Source organism: Micromys minutus (genome assembly GCF_963924665.1).
Source record: "Micromys minutus genome assembly, chromosome: X".
NCBI lineage: Eukaryota > Metazoa > Chordata > Mammalia > Rodentia > Muridae > Micromys > Micromys minutus.
The window spans coordinates 37812668-37820939 of NC_137970.1; positions in this window are offsets into that span (position 1 = coordinate 37812668).

Genomic DNA, 8272 nt, shown 5'->3' on the forward strand with positions numbered 1-8272 from the left:
CAAGTACTTATATCAAAAAGAAAAAAACCATGAAGGATCCTCCAAGATCCCCCCTCTGAAAAAAGAAAAACAATAAAGCAAAATAATGATGCCTACATGTAGGATTGATTTCAATAGTAAGTGTTTAAAATTTGTCATATCCAGAAACAAGAATTGTGCTGAATTCAAACCCTTGCATTAAAATATGATCTTTCTGAAAGATGAATATATGAAACATTGATCACTTTAAACACAGTCCTGGCACATGGCCACATTTCATACATTAGGAAAATTGTGGATTTTTAGAGCTCAATTAGTTAACTAATTTATTAATTGTTTAAATGATTTTATTTGATATTTAACCAGAAGCAAATTGAATGTCAATGTAAATTTAAAGTCAAGTCAAAGTGCATTGTTTTTTTGCAGAATGTAATCTTTTTAAGATACTAGAATATAGTAAGAGGACTATATTCTCTTAGCATAAGTCCTTTCATAAAGGTCATTTTCAATAATAAGTTTCTATGATTCTGTTCATTTTAGAAAGCATAGACTTAAATTCAATTCCCAGAGGCCATATAAATATGTTTGCTGTGCTTCTGTCTCCATATTCACAGAAGTGGGGGAGTTATAAGCATCCCTTATACTTTCTGACTAGTCAGTGTGGCCTAAATAGCTCCATGCCAATGAGAAACAGTCTCAAGGAAAGTAGAAAACAAACATTATCGCAAACTGCACCCAAAGTGATCTCTAGGTGCTACACAAATGTTCACATGTACCCACACATGTTTATAGGTATACACACAGAAAAATGATAATGATATTAGAAATCAGTAAATGTGTCTCATGGTATTTCAGTAGAGCATATGATTTTTACAAGTAACAACTTATAATGACAACTTTCTAAGATATCTGTTCTATAGCTTGGAGAATAAAATACAGATGTGTTTTTATTTTGTCATTTCAATTAATATTTTTAATATAAACTACAGTTTGGATATGGTCAATATCATAAATATAATTATTTACACATTTCCATCTGAAATTTCAGTAAATACAGAGATAAATATGTAGGTGAATTATATTATAGTGACATATGCCACAAGTCTAGTGACATTTCAGTTAAATTATAAAATAGGGCAGCAATCCAACCTCATGAAATTATTCAAGTGTGCTCTAGAAGAATATGGGCAATATTTGGGTAATGGGGGCTACCGAAGAAAGATAATTAGGACAGAAATATGAAAAATATATACTTTTGTATAAACAGAGGCTAAGTTTCAGCTAATTGCAAACCATTCCAAAGATTTATAAAATTGCAACAGCTATCAATAGGCTTATGAAGAATTTTAGGCAGAAATGTAACATGGTAATATGGGTGCATTAATTAAAGTTCATGAAAAAGAGGAATTGACTTTAGATTCCTAGAAGCTATCTAAACCTGCATGTAAATGAAAAAATGAGATAGGGGAATTACAGAAGAGTTCAGGCCATGTAGCCTGACATATGCAGAAGTGGACAGGAAAGAAATATATTCTCATATGGAGATGAAGGTAAGAACAATAGCTGAGATGTCCTCTGACCTTCACACACATAGTTTAGCACACATACAATTTATCTTCCACAAACAGGACCTTCACATATACTCAAATGAGCACACACACACACACACACACACACACACACACACACACACACACACACACATCATTTGAAATAGAAAAGAGTTAGAGAAAGGACTGAAGGAGCTGAGGGGCTTTGCAACCCATAGAAAGAACAACAATATCAATCAACAAGAACCCCCAGAGCTCCCAGGGACTAAACTACCAACGAAAGAGTACACAAGGAGATACCCATGGCTCCAGCCGCATATGTAATAGAGTATGCCCTTATTGGACATCAATGGGAGGAGAGGCCCTGTGTCCTGGGAAAGCTTGACTGCCAGTGGGAAGAGACAGGAGTGGGTGGGTGGGTGGGGGAGGACACTCATAGAAGCAGAGGAAGTGAGGATGGAGTAGAGGATTTCTGGAGGGGAAACTAGAAAAGGGGATAACATTTGAAATGTCAATAAATAAAACATCTAATAAAAAATAAGAAGAATGGTAGGACATTTTCAAATCAGAACATCTCTGTGTATTAAAATACATGATGGTGTGTGAGCACACATAGCAGCCTATACTAAAAATTGAGACAAAACTGTACATATTTATGCTGAATTACTCTTCTGACCGCAGAATTTCTTTTTGAAGTCCCAAAACTTATTGTTTTAAACACAATAACTTTGATAGTGGTTTGGAGAAGTAATTTTTCTTATGACTGAGTTTTATATACACAATTATCATTTGCTTATTAAAAAAGTATTTATGTGGTGATTAAGCTTCCTGTTCATTGATACAGTCTTGGTACTGCCCATAAAATACAGAAATGACTGCTCAGGAAATGTATGTCAGTTTGACTTGACACTAGTGATATTTAGTTAGTCTCAATACAGAATTTGGTAGAATAAATTTGGTATGCTGCCGTGTCTTTGGCTGGTGGCTGAATAATAAATAAATGTGGGTACACAGAAACAACAACTAGTTTTTCAAAGAAATATAATAGTTATACTTTTTTTCACTTCAACATTTTTATTGCTTAAGAATAGTTTTGACAATCCTTCAATTTTTTACTTTATTTTTTAAAAAAACAGAGATACTTTTACAGATTTTTAAAATCATTTTGCCATAAAACTATATGAAAATATTTTTGTCAGTACTTAATTTTTTAAAGGCTTGATAGTATGAATTGAAATATTACTAGTAATGATAAGCATAAAGTACATGTAAAACAAAACATAACATGGAAATAGTCAAAGTTTACTTGGTGTGGAAAGATTAAACATAATGATTTTAAATACCAAAAATAGTTATACTATTATATATTAACTTTAGTATAACTTTCTAATATGAGATTGAAATAAATGCATCTACTAAGAAATCAGTTAAAAGACTGAAGAAAACAAAGCAAAAAAAATTGTCTTGAAATATAAATTTATGACTTCTGAATTCCTATGATAGTAATATATCCAACAAACTGGACAGATGCTATTTATTAGGTAAGGAACTATAAACCAAAAACACCTGCTACATAAAAACAAAACATTTTCTACAGAATCACCAGCGTACACTGTGTTACACAACTCAGTACTATAATATTAATGTAATGAAAAATTTCAAGGGGTTAATTTTGATGAATACTAAATATAAATGAATAAGCAGAAAAATAATCACAGAGTACATTTTCTGACACTGTTTTTTTATGTCATTATCTGGATATTCTATATATTAAATACTCAAAGAACATAGGGTTGTTTTTGTTTTTTTTTTTTTTTTTTTTTTTTTTTTTTTTTTTTTTTTTAGCAAAATGAAACCACTGTAGTCATGACTGAACTTTGTTTTAGATTTAATGATGTTTATCTTTTTGTCTCATTTTTTTTTATATTGAACAACTTTTTTTAAAAAAACAAAGATAAATGTACATATTTTAAGCATTTTTGCATAAAAGTATATGAATAAATTTTTGTCAGTACTTGACTTTTTTAAAGTTTTGATAATATGCATTAAAATCTTACTAGTTACAATGAACATAAAGTACATGTAAAACAAGATGTAACCTGGAAATAGTCAAAGTATTTTTTGGTGTGTAAAAATTAAGCATAATGGTTTTTCATTTTCATTTTTTTTTTGGCCTTTGTTTTTCTTGAACTTCATATAGTCTGTGAGTTGTTTCTGGGGTGTTCAGAGCTTTCTGGGGATAGTATCCAATTATCAGTGACTGTATATTATAGAACACAGTTTAAGGTAGCCTCCAGAAAGTGCCAGATACCAGGAACACAAAAGGCTCTAAGCATCCAACAGGGATGGTATTAGCTGAAACACCCAATAAAAGGAAGGAAGAAACTGGAGAGACCATATCCAGAGGTTAGGCAAGGCCCTCCGTTGAAGAATAGGGCCATCTGCTCATCTCCAAAATTTTAACCTAGAATTGCTCCTGCCTAACGAAAATACAGGGAAAATATATGGAAGAAGAACAACAATATCAACCAACCAGACACCCCAGGGCTTCCATGGACTAAACCACCAAGCAAAGATTACACATAGGGGGACCCATGTCTCCAGTTGCACATGTAACAGAGAATGTTATTGTCTGGCTTCAATAGGAGAAATAGCCCTTGGTCCTGTGAAGTCTCTTTTCTCCAGTGTAAGGGAATGTCAGGATTTTGAGGTGCTAGTGTGTGGTTGGGAGAGGGAGCATCCAAATAGAAGCAAGGGAATGGGAGAGGAGGGAACCAGGAAAGGAAATATCTTTTCAAATGTAAATACATAAATGTTCCAATAAAAATGAAATAATGAGGAAAGCTTCATTACATTGCCACTTCTGAAAGTATTCATAAAAATGCAAAGAATGTGCCTATGTCACCCCAGGGACAATAAGGCAAGCCCTCATGGCAACTTATATTTGTTATTAGCATGATCATCTTCAATTTTACTGAACTTTTCAAGGTGGTAGTGCATACTTACATTGACACTTAAGGCAGATTAAATGCAAGGCAGTCAAAGGTTAAAAGATTTTATCAGTGAAGTGAAAGAGAGGTAATTCACATTATGTAATGTAAAAATACTCAACAAGATATTAGTTGTAAACAAAATTAGGTTAGTTATCTAAGTAATGTACAGCCTCAAAATAAATAAAACTATATGCAATATTAAGAGCAATTGAGTGCTGCTCATATATATGTTGTAGAAAAGATACAGCAAATAAGCTAGGTTCAGAATTGGATAATTTACAATAATGAACCAGAACACTAATATTCTTCAATTTATAGAACTATTAGATTATAATATGTAATATTATATTACAATATATTATATTGTACAATATTATAGTAAAATATGTAAGAAATAGTGTGAGCCACTTATATTTTAAATAATATAAATCACAAATGGTAATATAACAATTATAAAAGGTTTTCAAAAATGGCTGATTAAAACTGAAAATTGAATTTCAAGGGTGATCAAATGAATAATAGGTCATCCTCATTCAAATTGTTAAAACATTTATGAATGAATCAGATTTTCACACTTCATTTCTGAATATAATAATTACTACAGAAGTTGAATCTCATATCAACTAACCCAATAGTCTTTTGGAAAATAAAATAACATTCTAGTCTCATATTGCAAAAACTTAAAAAGCAGGATAAGTCCAAAACTCAAAACTCAATAAGCAGAAAATGAGAGATTTCATTTAGTGAAAAGATTGTTATTGTTACTTATGACAACTGGAAGTTACAAGTGCCAAGTAGAGGTTGGAGAAATGGCTTAGTGGGTGAAAATCAGTGTTGGCTATTCAATCATAAGGACCTGAGCTTTGATCCCCAGCAAACATGATAGAAGTCTGGGAGTCCATTTGCACTACTATAACCTCAGCACTGAGGAAGGTAAGAGACAGAAGGATTACTATGGTTTACTGGCTGCTAGATTATATAAAACACATACACACACTCAAGCCAAAACACACACAAACACATACAAAAACCAAACAACCAAACAATACAGATAAACAAACACTTATGCTACAGGGTCAAGGAGTAACCCTGTCTCAGGAGACTGAGACAGAGGTAAAGCAACAGAGGAGAATATCCTATGAACTTTCTTGGACTCTGCACATACAGGTGCATGAACACATATATTACAGATATATAAATCCTACACACACAAATAAATGAAACAGAAAAGGAAACTAATTAGTAAGAAGCTGACTAGACTTTGAGAATATGGCATAAATAAGAGTAACAGTTTATATTTTAAGAGTTTTTAAATTGTTTTGCTTTTTATTGTCTGTGTATTACACACACACACACACACACACACACACACACACACACACACACACACACACACATATATATATATATATATATATATATATATATATATATATATATGACCTATGACCCTTGGGATCCAGAAGAGGACATTTGACCTGAAACTGTAGTTACATGTGACTGTCCTAAAATATGTTGAACCTGGGCACCAAAACTAAGTCTCCTTGAGATCAGTAAGCTTTCTTTACTGCTGGGTCATTTCCCCAGCTGTCTAGCATTTTAGTCACATGTTCTCCAGGTCTATAGAAACAAAAAAATATCCTGGTAAATCTGAATAAATGGAACACATATCATTCTCACAATTATTGTATGACCTAAGAAAATAATAAAAGAGGTTTGTTTTCTTTTTAATCTTAGTCAATCTGAAAGGGGTAAGATGAAATCTAAGGTGGTTATAATTTTCATTTCCCTGATTGGTAAGAATGTTGAACAGTTTTTCAGGTTTCTCAGGTATTTATATTTCTTGTTTTGAAAGCACATGATTTATATATACAACTCATTTGTTTGTTATTCTAATTTTGTAGTTTCTTTATTTGATTAGATATTTTTCTGAGTATATTTTGGACATAAAGTTCCCCATTGGATATTCATCAGTCAAAGATCTTCTGTTACTCTGTGGGCACTCTTGAAATAATGCCATAATAATCATGGCAACATAAACATGAGCATAAGAACGTAAAGTTTAACAGATTATATATAATAATCTACAAAGAAATGAGTTTCTGTGTTTTTCTAATGCTTAAAACAATGGTGTCAGGACAATAACAACCATTATACACACAGTATTTTAGGGACCACATTTCCTTCCATGTGCTTGGAGATAGCTCCTGGCCCTGAAGTGCACACGAAGTTCAGAACTCGTCATGAAAATCCTACTGTCACATTTCACTTGTCAGGAACAGCTGCAATAGGGAATGTCAGTGAGCATTGCTTACAATGATACTTGATATTTACTATGTGGAATTTTTTTTAAACAACTTTATTTTGCAAAACAAAGATAAATGTAAAGATTTTAAACATTTTTTGCTTAAAATTATACATTTTTGTCAGTACTGTTTTTTCAGACATTAAAATAAATTTTACATAAAACCATGTGAATATGTTTTTTAGTCAGTACTTAATTTTTTTCAAGGGCTTGACAGTATGTATTGAAAACGTACTAGTTGCAATAAGCGTAAAGTACATGCAAAACAAAACGCAACATGGAAATAGTCAAAGTCTTCTTGTTTTGTGAATATATGTATATTTTTTGTTTTCTTTATTTCTTGGACTTCATACAGTCTGTGAGTTGTTTCTGGGGGAGTGCAAGCCTCTGGGGTTAGCATCCCACTATCAGTGACTGCATATTATGTCTGTTCTTTTGTGACTGGGTTATCTCACTCAGGATGATCTTCTCTAGATGCAGCCATTTTCTTAAGAATTTGGTTAAGTCATTGTTTCTGGTGGCTGAGTAGTATTCCATTGTGTATATGTACCACAATTTTTGTATCCATTCGTCTTCTGAAGGACATCTGGGTTCCTTCCAGCTTCTGGCTATTATAAATAGAGCCGCTATGAATATTGTGGTGCATACATCTTTGTTGTGAATTAAAGTGTCTCTGGGGTATATGCCGAGAAGTGGAATAGCTGGGTCTTCAGGTAGTACTATATCCAATTTTCTGAGGTATCGCCAGATAGATTTCCAGAGTGGTTGTATAAGCTTGCAACCCCACCAACAGTGAAGTAGTGTTCCTATTTCTCCGCAGCCTCGCCAGCATCTGCTGTCATCTGAGTTTTGGATCTTGGCCAATCTGACTGGTGTGAGGTGGAATCTTAGGGTTGTTTTGATTTGCATTTCCCTGATGGCTAAGGATGTCGAGCACTTCCTCAGATGTTTTTCGGCCATTCGGAGTTCCTCAACTGAAAATGATTTGTTTAGCTCTGTACCCCATTTTTAATAGGGTTATTTGATTCTCTGGTGTCTAGCTTTTTGAGTTCCTTGTACACCTTGGATATTAGGCCTCTATCTGATATGGTGTTGGTAAAGATCTTTTCCCATTCTGTTGGTTGCCATTTTGTTTTCTTGACGATGTCCTTAGCCTTACAGAAACTTTGCAATCTCATTAAGTCCCATATGTTAATCTTTGACCTTAGAGCTTGAGCCATTGGCGTTTTGTTCAGGAAATATTCTCCTGTGCCTATGTGTTCTAAGGTTTTCCCTACTTTCTCATCTAAAAGTTTCAGTGTATCTGGTTTAATGTGGAGATCTTTAATCCACTTACACTTGAGCTTTGTACAAGGAGGTAAGAACGGGTCTATTTTCATTCTTTTGCATGTTGAGTGCCAGTTGGACCAGCACCATTTGTTGAATAGGCTGTCCTTTTTCCATTG